This window comes from the organism of the source record quoted next, unplaced genomic scaffold (assembly GCF_019419815.1).
Source record: "Pyrus x bretschneideri cultivar Hongxiangsu unplaced genomic scaffold, Pyrus_bretschneideri_v1 Contig26, whole genome shotgun sequence".
In the NCBI taxonomy this organism is placed as follows: Eukaryota; Viridiplantae; Streptophyta; class Magnoliopsida; order Rosales; family Rosaceae; genus Pyrus; species Pyrus x bretschneideri.
Genome location: NW_025999568.1, coordinates 3,699,770 through 3,706,687, shown reverse-complemented (window position 1 = coordinate 3,706,687; position 6,918 = coordinate 3,699,770).

Sequence of the window (6,918 nt, the reverse complement as noted above, 5' to 3'; positions counted from 1 at the left end):
GAAAACCTTTTGAAAAACCATGTAACTCCTAAGTAGTTACACATGTTAACCACAAGAAGCCTTAATCAATTTTAGAGACAGCCCTCCGCCAAAATTGCATCCAATTACTTATCTAAACATCCTAATGGTAGCTAAGCATTAAGATATAGAGACAGTTTAAAACACAGTGATTAATAATTCAAAGTATGCATGTATAATATCATAAGCAATTAAATAAAAACTACATATTTATGTTAAGGCTAAAGGCATCGCTCTAGCAAACGAAATTAGTTACTAACAACCATAAAACAAAATATTATTAAGAATATGGATAGAAAACACCTTTAAAATAAACTTGAATCGTTAAAAGCTCTCCAAAGCCAAAGTATTGCGTTCTCCCTCTCTCTTCTCTCTCTTAATCTAATGGCTAAAAAGCCTTACTTATACTACTACAAGATAAAATCCTACATTGAAAAGGTTTTAGAAGCAAACTAAGAAACATAATTAAATGATAAAACAGAAAATAAAAGGTTTCCTATTTGAACTAGAATTCAGAGTTTTCAGAAAATCACACTTTTGACTAAAACAATCAACTCTGATTTGGTTTCAAAAGGTCTCTTTTTAAAACTGAAGACGTCCCCTACAAATTCTCAGAAGGAATCTTCCTTAAAATATACCATCTTGACCTCCAAAATACCCAAAACGTTCAAAAACGTCAATTTGGGAAAGCTGCGCACTGGGCATTCTTTTCATCGCCACGGTCAAAGAGCTTGGTAGAAAAATCTGAAATTTTGATACAATCATCTTGAAAGGCACACGAACATCCTCTAATTGGAATCACTCCAAAATTCATCCGTTTGGTCACTTTTTGCTTTAGAGGAAGTCAAATATCCTACATTGAAAATATAATCCAAAGTATCAAAATTCTACCAAAATAACCAATAAATTAATAATAAGATTAGGATAAAATATATAGTATAATATGGACTCATCAAATACCCCCAAACTTAACTTTTTGCTTATCCTCAAGCAAAACAAAACTAAAAAACAAAGATAAAAACTAGCAAACTTAAAAACTTTATTAAAACTCAACTAAGATAAAATTTTCATCTTCAAGTTGCAATCCATAGAAAACATTAAAAATTAAAACATCTTTCTAAAAGTTCCAACAAATCCACCACAGAGTCTAAGCCATTTAGAATCAATTATAAAAGAATTCATGAATTTCCTTTGGTGTAAAGTGAACCAACATAGCTAAGGAGACTTGACTAAAACCCCTACCTTTCGTCCTCTTTATTTAACACTTCACACGCATAATAACTTGATATATATTTTTTTCTTTTTTTTTTTTCGACTTTTTTCTCACTTTTTTATTTTTATTTTTTAATTTTAGTAACAATGGTGGTCGTGCAATGTCAGTTCCCTTAAGCTTTCGATCCAACCCATGTAGCGAGCTTTAGGTCAATGACTCCCAAACCACAAAGGCTTTAGGGCACTAGGTGTAGAACACCCCTAAGGACTTATTAACTCGAGTTGAAAAGGCTACAAAACTAACTAACCACCTTGCCCCATGCCAAGACTCTACCGTTTGACGCAAAAATCACTGTTAATCAGGCAGGACTGGTCCGGTTACTAAGCAAAGTCTCGGGTGGAACAATTATTACTTTATTTATAACACATACTAAGCTTTACTTGAAACAAAAAATTAAAATTAAACTTAAACTAAAAGTAAGTGTTTCAATCTCACTCCCCACAAACCATGTTGATGTGAATGTGCAAACTTTCAAAGTGTAACTCATGAATTAGTTTCTAAGCAACAATAAATAGAAAAGACACTACTATGGGATTAATCTTCACCAAGTCCATTTGTTCTAACGTTTAAAATAAACTATGGACATTAACTTAAAAGAATGAAAATTTTTTAACGACTCAAAAATTAAAAAACTAAAAATTTCTTATTTCTCATCCCCAAACTTAAATCACACATTGTCCTCAAGGTGTGGAAAATAAAACAAAAATAATACATAAACTTTCACTTGACTAGAAAGAATATGACGCAAATAAAGAAATAAAATTTAGAAAATAAAATAAAATAGAATACAAAACTAAAACTAAAAAAAATAATAATAATAATAAAGGGAATGGACACACCTGGTGTCACATCCCGGCCTGGGGCGCACCACTTCCCGGGCCCGCTCCACCACCGTAACACGATATTGTCCGCTTTGGGCCCCGACCACGCCCTCACGGTTTTGTTTCTGGGAACTCACACGAGAACTTCCCGATGGGTCACCCATCCTGGGAATGCTCTCGCGCGCTACTCGCTTAACTTCGGAGTTCCCATGGAACCCGAAGCCAGTGAGCTCCCAAAAGGCCTCGTGCTAGGTAGGGATGGGAATATACATTTAAGGATCACCCCTAGGCGATGTGGGATGTCACAATCCACCCCCTTTAGGGGCCCGACGTCCTCGTCGGCACACACGCGGCCAGGGTTAGGCTCTGATACCAAATTGTCACATCCCGGCCCGGGGCGCACCACTTCCCGGGCCCGCTCCACCACAGTAGCACGATATTTTCCGCTTTGGGCCCCGACCACGCCCTCACGGTTTTGTTTCTAGGAACTCACACGAGAACTTCCCGATAGGTCACCCATCCTGGGAATGCTCTCGCGCGCTACTCGCTTAACTTCGGAGTTCCCATGGCACCCGAAGCCAGTGAGCTCCCAAAAGGCCTCGTGCTAGGTAGGGATGGGAATATACATTTAAGGATCACCCCTGCGCGATGTGGGATGTCACACCTGGCAGTCGAAAGCAAGACCTGGAACAAGAAACAGAGGCTCAGGAAAAATACTGGAAGAAGAAACTGTTGAAAATGCTGGTGGGTAGTGAATGCCCACAGTACTTTGGCAGAAGTTTTCAATGCTCATGCAAAGTGAAATTGAATTTGTAAATGCATGGAGGTTGTATTGTCAAAGGAAATGCTATAAACTTCAATGTGCAATTAATGCATCAGTTTGGAGTTACTCTATAAATAGAGCACTCCGTATGCTTTCAAGAGATAGAAAAATATACAGACAGAAACAAAGAAAGATCAATAACATCATCTATTCCTCCGTATTTATTTGTTATCCTCTTGTGCTATAGTTTTAGTGTAACAATTTACATTTGCCTCGCACCTATCATTAAAAGGTTATCTCTCTAACTTTGACCTATTTATAACATGTTATCAGCACGAGTCTCTAAAATATAATCCTTCTCTCATTTCTCTTCGCCGAACGAAAGAAAAAAAAAATGTTTCCCCTAAGGTTTTTACTGTTCATCTTTTTCCTCTGCCTCAACTGCACGGTATACCGTCGCGACGAACTGTTTGCTCCATGCTTGCTCTTTGTTCTCAACCTAATGGTTACATACATCTTTGATTTCTTGTTTGGTGTAGAGATTGATTACTAACCCAATATTTATGTTAATTTTACTACAATCCAAGATGGTGCGATACAATCGCCCATCTTGAACTACAAATTTATTCTTACTGCAATCTAAGACAGTGTGGTATCATCGCCTATCTTAGACTGCAGATTTAATTTTACTGCAAATTTTAGGTGGAGCGGTATAATTGCCCACCTTACCCTACATATTTAAATTTGCCTGCTGTTTAATTTCATTGCAATTTTAGGTGGTGCGGTATAATCGCCTACCCTGCTCTGCGTATTTAAATTTTCCTGCTACTTGAGTGGTGTGGAATAATCGCCCACTCTATGTTACATTATTTCAATGAGAATGGTGCGGTACAATCGCCCTCCTCATTCACCTTGAAAATTTCGAGCCAGAAGTTTCGAGTGCTTATCATTTTGCCATGAAAATCAAAATGAAAAATTTGTAAGAACCAGAAGTTCTAACATTATATTCCTTCAGAAATACATATTATTGCAAGTTCTTACACATCTCATTTTCTTCCAGAAAAGAAAATGGCGAACTTGGTGAAGCTTGAATTTGTTGCCCTGGATATTACCGAGAAGAATTACCTTACCTTGGTACTGGATACCAAGATCCATCTGGAAGCAGAGAATCTTGGAGATACCATCAGGGAAGAGAGCAGCTCATCCTCTCAAGGTCGGTAGAAGGCCATGATTTTCATTCGTCGCCATCTTGATGAGGCGCTAAAAAACGAGTACTTAACGGTTGAAGATCCGTTAGCTCTCTGGAATGCCTTGAGAAACATATACAATCATCAGACAACGGTGATTCTTCCAAGGGCCCGCTATGAGTGGACTCATCTAAGGATCCAGGACTTCAAGTCAGTGGCAGATTACAATTCTGCGTTGTTCAAAATTACCTCTCAGATGAAGCTCTGTGAGGATACTATTATTGAGGAACATATGCTGGAAAAGACTTTCAGCACATTTCATGCCTCTAACGTGCTTCTGCAGCAGCAATATAGAGCGCGAGGCTACACTGAGTACAACCAGCTAATATCTGTGCTCTTAGTAGCTGAACAGAACAATGAGCTCCTGATGAAAAACCATCATTCCCGACCTACTGGATCTGCAGCATTCCCAGAAGTGAATGCTGCTTCCCTCGAAGTGAACGCCACATCCTCTGGTGGTGATAATCATAAATGAGGACGTGGCCACAAGCGAGGTCGGTGAAATAGGAAAGGCAAAAACCATGGAGTTCAGTTTCACAACTAGGTTCCGAGGCATAATTCAGGCCCAAGCTTTAAAAATGTGAATCGCCGCAAAGGCAAAACTCATATAAACAATGCTCCCAGGAACTCTGAAAGAGCCTGCCATATGTGTGGTGGCAATAGGCATTAGGCGCGTACTTGTCATACCCCAAAACATCTGGTAGATCTGTATTAAGCCTTCGTCAAGGAGAAGGGTGTTGAGACCAATTTTCTCGACCGGACTAAACCAATGGATATACCTGATCCAGTGTTTGACTTATCAAGGCAGTTGAACACAACCCACCTAAATGGTAAAGACTTTATTATGGAAAGGGGGAATGAAGTATACCGGTCCGACTAAATCATTTATGTTTGATGTACTTTTATTATGCTGAAAACTAGCATTTCAATTCAATAAACATGGCATTTCCTGTTATAAATTGTTTGTTAATTGTGATTCCATTTACTCAGAAAGCATGGATAAAAACTGTGGTTATTCTCAGAACATGAGAAATGGCGAAGATATTTGTCTTGCAGACAACGCAACCACACATACAATGCTTCGTGATCGAAAGTATTTCTCAAGCTTAATACTTACAAGAGTAGGGGTAACAACAATATCAGGACCTTCAAATGTAATTGAAGGCTCAGGAAAGCCCAGATTATGTTACCAAATGGAACAATATTGTCCATACAGAATGCATTGTATATTACTTGATCTACTTGAAATTTGTTAAGTTTCAAAGACATACGTTTAAATGGATACCACATTGAAACAAAAGGTGAAGAAAATGTGGAGTATCTATGCATTACCTCCAATGATACCCAGAAGCGTATATTGGAGAAGTTGCGTGGTTTGTCGAGTGGATCGTATTATACATACATAAGGACAATTGAATCACATACTGTCATGAACCAGAAGCTTTCAGGACTCGTTATAATCATTATGAGTTTCTGGTAATGCCATTTGGATTGACGAACGCACCAGCAGCTTTTATGGATTTGATAAACCGAGTATTCCAGCTGTATTTGGATAGATTTGTCATTGTCTTTATTGACGATATTCTGGTATACTGTAAGTCTAAATTTGAGCATGTTCGACATCTTACTTTGGTGTTGAAAAGGTTGAGGGAACACCAACTATATGATAAGTTTCGTAAGTGTCAATTTTGGTTAGATCAAGTGGCATTTTTGGGACACGTCATATCTGCTTAAGGTATTTTGATGGATCCTTAAAAGGTAGCAGCAGTGGAGAAGTGGGAGCAACCACGAACCGTCATTGAGGTGAGGAGTTTTCTTGGCTTAGCAGGCTATTACCGACGATATAAAGGATTTTTCCGTGATTACTTTACCACTGACAAGGTTAACGAGGAAGGATGTTAAATTTGAGTGGGATGATAATTGTGAGTAGAGTTTCCAGCAATTGAAGTATTGTGTCACTCATGCACCTATTTTAGCACTCCCAGACGATAGTGGTAATTTCGAAGTCTATAGTGATGCTTCCTTAAATGGTCTGGAATGTGTGCTGATGTAACATGATAGGGTGATTGCTTATGATTCATGACAATTGAAGCCTCATGAGTTGAATTACCCTACATATGATTTGGAGTTAGCGGTCATTATCTTTGCTTTGAAGATGTGGAGACATTATCTTTATGGAGAAAAATGCAAGATCTTTATGGATCATAAGAGTCTTCAATATCTTTTCACGCAGAGGGATCTTAATCTTCGTCAGCGAAGGTGGTTGGAACTGCTTAGTGATTATGATTGCACGATTGATTATCACCCTGGTCGTGCGAATGTGGTAGCTGATGCACTTAGCAGAAAATCTCAGGGCCGTATTAATGCGTTGTTCGCTAGTCGTGTTCCTCTTCTGGCAGACTTGAGATCAACTGGGGTGAGGTTAGAGGTAGAAGATCAAGAGGTAGCCTTACTTGCTAATTTTCAAGTTAGGCTGATTTTAATTGATCGTGTACTTGAAGCCCAGATGATTGATGATGAGACTCAAGAAATAATTCAAGCAAGGAATCAGGGGAAAAAGAAAGACCTCAAAGTTCGTGAATCGGATGGCATACTTATGCAGGAAAGTAGAATGTTTGTGCCAAATAATTTGAAATTAAAGAAAGCAATTCTTGATGAAGCGCATATCTCAGCTTATGCAATGCATCCAGGAGCTACTAAAATGTATTATACCATTCGACCATTTTATTATTGGCTGGATATGAAAAGAGATATAGTTGAGTATGTGAGTAGGTGTGTCGTATGCCAACAAGTTAA